This window comes from Elephas maximus, chromosome 17, assembly GCF_024166365.1.
Source record: "Elephas maximus indicus isolate mEleMax1 chromosome 17, mEleMax1 primary haplotype, whole genome shotgun sequence".
Lineage (NCBI taxonomy): Eukaryota > Metazoa > Chordata > Mammalia > Proboscidea > Elephantidae > Elephas > Elephas maximus.
In genome coordinates, this window is record NC_064835.1 from 26,299,388 (window position 1) to 26,307,621 (window position 8,234).

General features: G+C 40.4%; 1 pseudogene; it reads right to left on the minus strand.

Annotated features, from left to right (window-relative positions):
* Positions 1 to 3,315: 3,315 nt before the first annotated feature.
* Positions 3,316 to 5,554, minus strand: LOC126061146 (olfactory receptor 8B12-like; annotated as a pseudogene).
* Between the last annotated feature and the right edge of the window lie 2,680 nt (positions 5,555 to 8,234).

Consider the following 8,234-nt stretch of genomic DNA (forward strand, 5'->3'; position numbering starts at 1 on the left):
CTGAATTGTGAAGTGCATCAGTTAGCTATTGCTGTATTACAACCACAAAATCTTATTGGCATACAATAATGAGTATTTGTTTCTTATATGTCTACAACTTGATTTTGGCACTCATCTTGTTGTGCACGGGTGGGTGTTCTGCTTCAGTATCTGCTCCACAAGTGTTCATTGTGAGAATCAGTTGGCAGGACAACAGTTATGAAAGAGAAGCTCTTCTCAAGGAAAGGCAGAAGCACAAGAGGGCAAGCCCCACTATGCAAACACAATCCAAGCCCCTGTTACATCACATCTGCTAATATCTTATTGGCCAAATGGGTCACATTGCTGAGCTCAATATCAGTGGGCAGAGAAATATACTCTATGAGACCATGGCAAGAGCATGGACACATAACACTAAAAGGAGAAAAGAATTGGGACCAAGTGTGCAAACTACTGTATCGGAGCACAGTATTCCTTTTTTCATACTTTTTCACATTCCAAATTGGCAACAGCATGAGTTCCTTCAAGAGTCAGAAAAAGAAAAGAGCATTTGTTGAAATAGATAAACATCCACAGAAATATTTGCTGGATTCAAAATTCTTGCCTTCCTGGTACTCTCAGGTATCAGGGACTCTGACCTCACCACAGCCTGAACCAAACAGAGGTAGAGGTGATATGTCCATAGGCTGAGGACAATCATGAGACCAAAATGTCACTCTGTGTCTGCAGGGCTGGGACCCATAGTGATGTACCCGAGGACAAGGATGCCTCACTCTCCTTCTTCTATCCCATAAGTCTTCTGTGATTAGATCCTCTTGTTTTTACCACTGCAATGTTCTCTATTCCATCTTCTTCTAAAAGAATCATTCTTAAATACCCTTTATACAACTTTAAAACAGGGATACTAGACATATATATATGTAGCAGAGAGAAAGACATATATTATTCAATATGTATATACAATCTCTCTAGGATTCATAAGAAACTGCAACAGCTGTTGCTTCTAGGGAGGAGATTTAGGAAAGGAATGACTACATGGGAGGAAAACATGTTTTCATTACATGACTTGACATGTACTGTTTATTTTTTTAAGATGTACAAGAATTGGCCAAAATATATTATTTTTTAAATAATATGAGCCCATTTTTCTCATGACTAAGCAGAGTCCCAGGAAGATGAAATAATTTGCTTAAGGTCATTCAAAAGCTAGAGGAAGCGCTGATAACTAGATGAAGGAATTTCAGGAGGGAGAGAACCAGGATTTATTGAGCACCTTACCCTTGATATTCTCAAAAACCCCACTAGATCAAGGATGTTTTCTCACTTTAAAAGTAGACAAATTCATATTCAGAGACATTAAGTAATTTGCCCAAAGTCACACAACTACTAACCTACTGGGAAAAAAACCCAAAACTTATATACCTAGCAACTCACTCTTTCCTACGTACCTTATGTGGCCTATTTACCTCACACCTGACACTCACCCTACAGGTCTCAGAAATCAGTTCTCTTTTACCAGTCTGTGATGACTAAAGCCAAACCTTCCCCCAACACTGTTAGTCTTATGATCTGTGTTATACCAAAAGGCAAAACTAAACACTCATCCAAACCTCCCATTTTCCCAAAAGAAGATAATTTTCCAAAGGAATAGCCCCTAAGTTAAAGACTCTCCCCAACACTTAATATACTAGGGATTATAAATTTAAAAAAAAAAAAAAAAAAACCTCACTACTAATAAATCATTTAGATCAAAGTGTTCCAATGCATTACATAAACCTGCAGTTCTCTTTACACACTGCTGTGGAATTATAAACCAGACCTGAACTGAACGCTTTTTCTTCCATATATACCTATGAAAAGTGTTATCTCTTGCTGTTGTGTGCCATCGAGTCTATTCTGACTCATACCAATCCTATAATACAGGGTAGAACTGTATCACAGCTATCTGTAGTGCCTTAAGTTTCAATGGAAATTACCTCTTCTGCGTAGTGCTGCCCTGAACACTAAATAAACCAAACCGGTTGCCATCAATTCCAACTCATGGTGACATGACGTGTATCAGAGTAGAACTGTGCTCCATAGGGCTAGAGATGACTGATTTTTAGGAAGTAGATCCCCAGGTCTTTTTTTTTTTTTTTTTTTGAGGCACCTCTGGGTGGACTGGAACATACAACCATTCAGCAAGCAGCCCAATGTGTTAACTATTTGTACCACCCAGAGGCTCCAATAAGTAACCAAACCAAAACCAAACCAAACCCACTGCCCTTGAGTGGATTCCTACTCATAGCGACCCTAGAGGACAGAGTAGAACTGCCCAATAGAGTTTCCAAGGAGAGCCTGGTGGATTTCAACTGCCGACCTTTTGGTTAGCAGCCATAGCACTTAACCAGTATGCCACCAGGGTTTCCAACCAGATCCCCAAAATTACTTACTGCTCTTTAGAGCCTACAGACCCTTACATGATTACCCTGTGCCACAAAATTTCTCAATCATAGTTCAAACACTCAAACTAATTTTTGAGAAAAGCTCTAAATTCTGACTCGCTTAGTCTTGAACTATATGTGACTTTCCGCTCATCATCTTTAGAACCCTTAAACCTGAAAAAGTACTAATACATTAGTCTGGGTCCCTAGGGTTCCTTCCACATGCAACCTCAGGAACGTCCATGCTTACTGCTATCTGGAGCCTAATATACTAGCTTCCCACACACCCCAATCTTCACACGTTTCTCATGTCATTCAGACAAGATCAACTTAAGCAAAATTTTTACCTTCTACCTTACTGAAAAGACAAAAACAGTAATATTCAAAAATTATTTTTTGAGAAGTTACATGACATTATTGTAACCGGAATCAGATTTTTAAAGTGTTAACATATCATACCTTTAAAATGTAATCTGTGAGCGTGTCAATGGAACAAGAAAATATGGCATGAACGAAAACAAAGTAGATTGGGATTCAAGGGCCTGAAGTCCAGGGCCAGTTGTGGCACCAAATAGTTGTGTGTCCTTCGGGAACATATGCAATATTTCTGAGTCTCCAATGTGTGGTCTGTTAAATGAGAAGGGTAGATTAAATGCATTGTATGGTGCACTAAAGATGACACAATCCTTGATTTTAGAAACAATCTGCATAAGATAAAGAATCTTGGAATAATCAAGGTGGGGTGACGGTTAGGGAAAATAGGTCTGCACAAAAAACTCATCCAAAACTAAAAACATAAAATTCTCTTTCTGTTTAGGAGAGAAAACACTGGAGCTTGGCTACCTCATTGAAAACACACACACACACTAATAAGCAAAATATTAGATCCCCTTCTTCAAATATTGCTCCCTTCTCAAGAAAATGTTTTTCTTCTCAAGGTTTTCCTCAGGGCAACTTTGACATCCTTATTCCTCAAGCTATAGATTAATGGGTTTAACAGAGGCATCACAATGGTATACAACAGGGAGGACACTTTCCCTTGGTCAGGAGGTAAAATGGAACGTGGTTTGAGATACATGAAAGCCCCAGAATCAAAGAAAAGAGAAATCACAATTATGAGAGAGCTGCAGGTACGAAAGGCTTTGGACGTACCCTCAGTGGAGCTAATACGGAGAATGCTAGTTTTTTTTTAGAGAGTATTAGAACATAAGAGATGAAGATGGTGACAATGGGCATTCCAATGTCAATGGCTACAACAAGAAATACCACCAGCTCATTTACATGCATGCTGTTACAGGAGAGTTCAAAGAGAGGAAGGACATCACACATGAAATGATTGACAAGGTTATGAGCAGAGAACGTCAGACTCATTATGCTTCCTGTATGGGCCACAGCACCCCAAAATCCCATCACATAAACACCTAACAAAAGGAGAAAACAAACCTGTGGGGACATGGTGACTGTGTACACCAGTGGTTTAAACATGGCAACATACCGATCATATGCCATTGCTGACAGAATGAAGGACTAAGAGACAACAAAGAACCAGAAGGAAAATAGCTGAGTCACACACCCTGCGTGCAAGATGATATTCTTCTTTGAGACAAAATTCATCAGCATTTTGGGGGTGATGGTAGTGGAGTAACAGAAATCTATTAAAGAGAGGTTAAAGGGAAAAAAGTACACGGATGTGTGCAGGTGAGAGTTCAGCCCAATCAGAGTAATCAAGCCCAGGTTCCCCACCAGAGTGATCGCATAGGAGCAGAGAAACAGGAAGAAGAGAGGGATCTGGAGTCCTGGCTGGCCCATTAAGCCTGCAAGGATAAACTCTGACACAGAAGAGTTCTTGGTTGCCGTTCTCCTCTTGGGGATTCTGTGGGGGTAACAGAAAAGGACTACTTAGAGGGAAAAAAATATCACCACTACCCTCCCAACATCTGTCCCCCTAGCCTTCTTGGGAATGAAATCCATACAGAGAAGCTGAAATTACTAAAGAAAAGGTGTCACTGTTTGCCATGGATCTGTCTTCACAGCACCAAGTGATTTTAACTGTCCAGAGTAAATATGAGGCTAAACTTTATCTCCATGGTGAGAGCTGGTGCTGTTGGGGAGAACGGTGGCAAAAAACAAAACGCGAAATATCTTTTCTATGTCCCTCCTTCTTGTATCTCTGCTTCAGTTGCTGCAACCTGGGCCTCTTCTCTGAAGAGAGTACTGACAGGCAGAAGTCACTGTGATTCTCATCAGAGCTTCCACCTCTGAATAAGGCTCTGGATCAGAGCAAGGAGATGGCTAGTTAGTAATTTGGAGAAAGGCTGGTCTTGATAGAGGGTAAGAGTAGAGATTCTTGTTACCATCAAATTTATACTCTATGAGAATATTAAAAAAAAAACTCATTACGGTGAATTCCAACTCACAGCAACTGTATACTACAGAATAGAACTGCCCCATAGGGTTTCCAAGGAGTGACTGATGATTTTGGACTGCCAACATTTTGGTTAGCAGCCATAGCTCTTAACCACTATGCCACCAGGTCTCCATGAGAATATAGCGAGAAGAATCAGAGAAGTCTCCTTTCTTGTCAGAGCCAGGAGTAGTGCAATTAATCCCTAGACTGAATTTAACTGTGAGTAAATTACTGAATGCACTCTTTTGTATTCCCAAGAGCTCTTAGCTCCAGTGGCTGTAGGTTTGATATTAATCTTTTAAAGCCAAGACTTATTTAGATATTACTATGAGAGGCTGTGCACTAAATGCTATGTGACAATATTATTAATCCCATTTCACTGAGATTACATTACTAACCCAAAGTCACAAAACTACTGGGTTGCAGCCAGAAGGTGAACTCAGGCAGTCTGACTCCCATAGTTTTTGCTGCTACCTGACAGATCAGGTTAGACAGGCACTCCTCTTCCTTTAGTTAAAGAGCCACAAAAAGAGACTGTCCTGTCTCTTAGGCACAATTGTTCTGGGAAGGAAAATGGCCTTAGTGAATAGATGACAGCTTTAGGGTCAGAATACTCTTCTCCCAGTTCTGATCAAAGATAAGAACCTCGAATTTATCTTGTAACTCTTTCTGCACTGAAGAACATGATTTCTAATTACCTATTTACCGGAAGTTTCCTCTCTAGTTTCCAGGGAGAAGAGAGCATCTTTCCCTAACCAGTGGATAACAGGTGATTTAAGTTTTGTTTTGAATTACAAATTCTGATAAACTGATTATTAAGACAGAGACTCCCTAAGGATCATTACTTCAGAGATTACCTTCCCTAGGGAAGAAGAACTGTTTGTTTATACCCTTGATGTTGTTTGATTTGGTTTTTATAGTCTTAATACTTTCATCCAACTAACAACTACTCAGTACTGTTAAGAAAAAAAATTATTGTGAAAAACATAACTATCATTACCATTTGTTGAGTGCACAATACTGTACCAGACACGGTACCCTTATACTGACCATTGGCACCATGATCCAAAAACACTATACAAATGTAAGCTTATTTATTCCTCACAATCATGATACCCATTTTGAAGGTAAGGGACTCAGAGCCTACACTCATGCCTACACCTACCTGACTTCAAGTCCCTCATTCTTAACTCTTAGACTAAGCTACACCCTGATAAGAGCTACTAAAACCTGTGAAGTAGGGTCCTTGCCTTCTTGGATGTGAAAGTCTCTTGGAAAATAAACATAAATATGCACTGACTTGTGTAAACATATTTTAATTTAGATAAAAATGGACAAAATGGCTAGCAGATGGTAAAAACGAGAAATAAAAAAGATAAGTAGAAATTCTCAAACTAATAAATATAACTGAAAGTAAAGAATTCATTAGATTGGCTTAACAGCAGACTAAACAAACAAAGCACACCCATTCCTGTCGAGTAGATTAGTGGTTAAGTGCTATAGCTGCTAACCAAAAGGTTGGCAGTTCAGATCTAGCAGGTGCTCCTTGAAAACTCTATGGGGCATTTCTGCTGTGCCCTACAGGGTTGCTATGAGGCGATATGAGCAACAGACTGTTTCTGTTCTTAAAAAAAAAAAAATTGCTCCAAATGGGTTCTGACTCATAGCCACCCTATGTACCACAGAAGGGAACACAGCCCACCCCGGCACCATGATCATGATTATTATTATGCTTGAGCCCATTGTTGTAGGCACTGTGTCAATCCATCTCATTGAGGGTCTTCCTCTTTTTTGCTGACCCTCTATTTTACCAAACATGATGTCCTTCTTCAGAGACTGATCCTTCCTGACAACATGTCCAATTATGTAAGATGCAGTCTCACCATCCTTGTTTCTAAGGACCATTGTGGTAGTACTTCTTCCAAGGCAGATTTGTTTGTGCTTTTGGCAGTCCATGGGATATTTGATATTCTTCACCAACACCACAATTCAAAGGTGTAAATTCTTCTTCAGTCTTCCTTATTCTTTCTCCAGTTTTTGCATGCACATGATGTACTTGAAAATGCCATGGCTTCAGTCAGGTGCACCTTATTCTTCAACGTGACAACTTTGCTTTTCAACACTTTGAAGAGGTCATTTGCAGCAGATTTTCCCAATTCAATGCGTCTTTTGATTTCTTGCCTGCTGCTTCCATAGGTGTTGATTACGGATCCAAGGAAAATGAAACCCTTGACGACTTCAACACTTTCTCCATTTATCATGACGTTGCTTATTGGTCCAGTTGTGAGACATTATGTTTTCTTTATGTGGAAGTGTAATCCATACCAAAGGCAGTGGTCTTTGATCTTCATCAGGAAGTACTTCAAGCAGGGTTGTGTCATCTGCATAACAGAGGTTGTTAATGAGTCTTCCTCCAATTCTGATACCCCATACTTCTTTTTTTTTAAATAATTTTTATTGTGCTTTAAGTGAAAGTTTACAAATCAAGTCAGTCTGTCACATATAAGCTTATATACACCTTACTACATACTCCCATTTACTCTCCCCCTAATGAGTCAGCCTGCTCCTTCCTTCCAATTTCTCCTTTCATAACCGTTTTGCCAGTTTCTAAGCCTCTCTACCCTCCCATCTCCCCTCCAGACAGGAGAGGCCAATACAGTCTCAAGTGTCCTCCTGATACAAGTAGCTCACTCTTCATCAGCATCTCTCTCCTACCCATTGTCCAGTCCCTTCCATGTCTGATGAGTAGTCTTCAGGAATGGTTCCTGTCCTGGGCCAACAGAAGGTTTGGGGACCATGAACGCCAGGATTCCTCTAGTCTCAGTCAGGTCATTAAGTCTGGTCTTTTTATGAGACTTTGGGGTCTGCATCCCACTGTTCTCCTGCTCCCTCAGGAGTTCTCTGTTGTGCTCCCTGTAAGGGCAGTCATCAGTTGTGGCCGGGTACCATCTAGTTCTTCTGGTCTCAGGATGATGTAAGTCTCTAGTTCATGTGGTCCTTTCTGTGTAGGGCTCATAGTTATCTTGTGACCTTGGTGTTCTTCATTCTCCTTTGATCCAGAGGGGTTGAGACCACTTGATGCATCTCAGATGTCCACTTGTTAGCATTTAAGACCCCAGACGCCACACTTCAAAGTGGGATGCAGAATGTTTTCATAATAGAGTTTATTATGCCAATTGACTTAGAAGTCCCCTTAAGTCATAGTCCCCAAAAACCCGCTCTTGCTCCTCTGACCTTCGAAGCATTCAGTTTATCCTGGAAACTTCTTTGCTTTTGGTCCATTCCAGTTGAGCTGACCTTCCCTGTATTGAGTATTGTCCTTCCCTTCACCTAAAGTAGTTCTTATCTACTAACTAATCAGTAAATAACCCTCTCCCGCCCTCCCTCCATCCCCCCTCTCATAACCACAAAAGAATGTGTTCTTC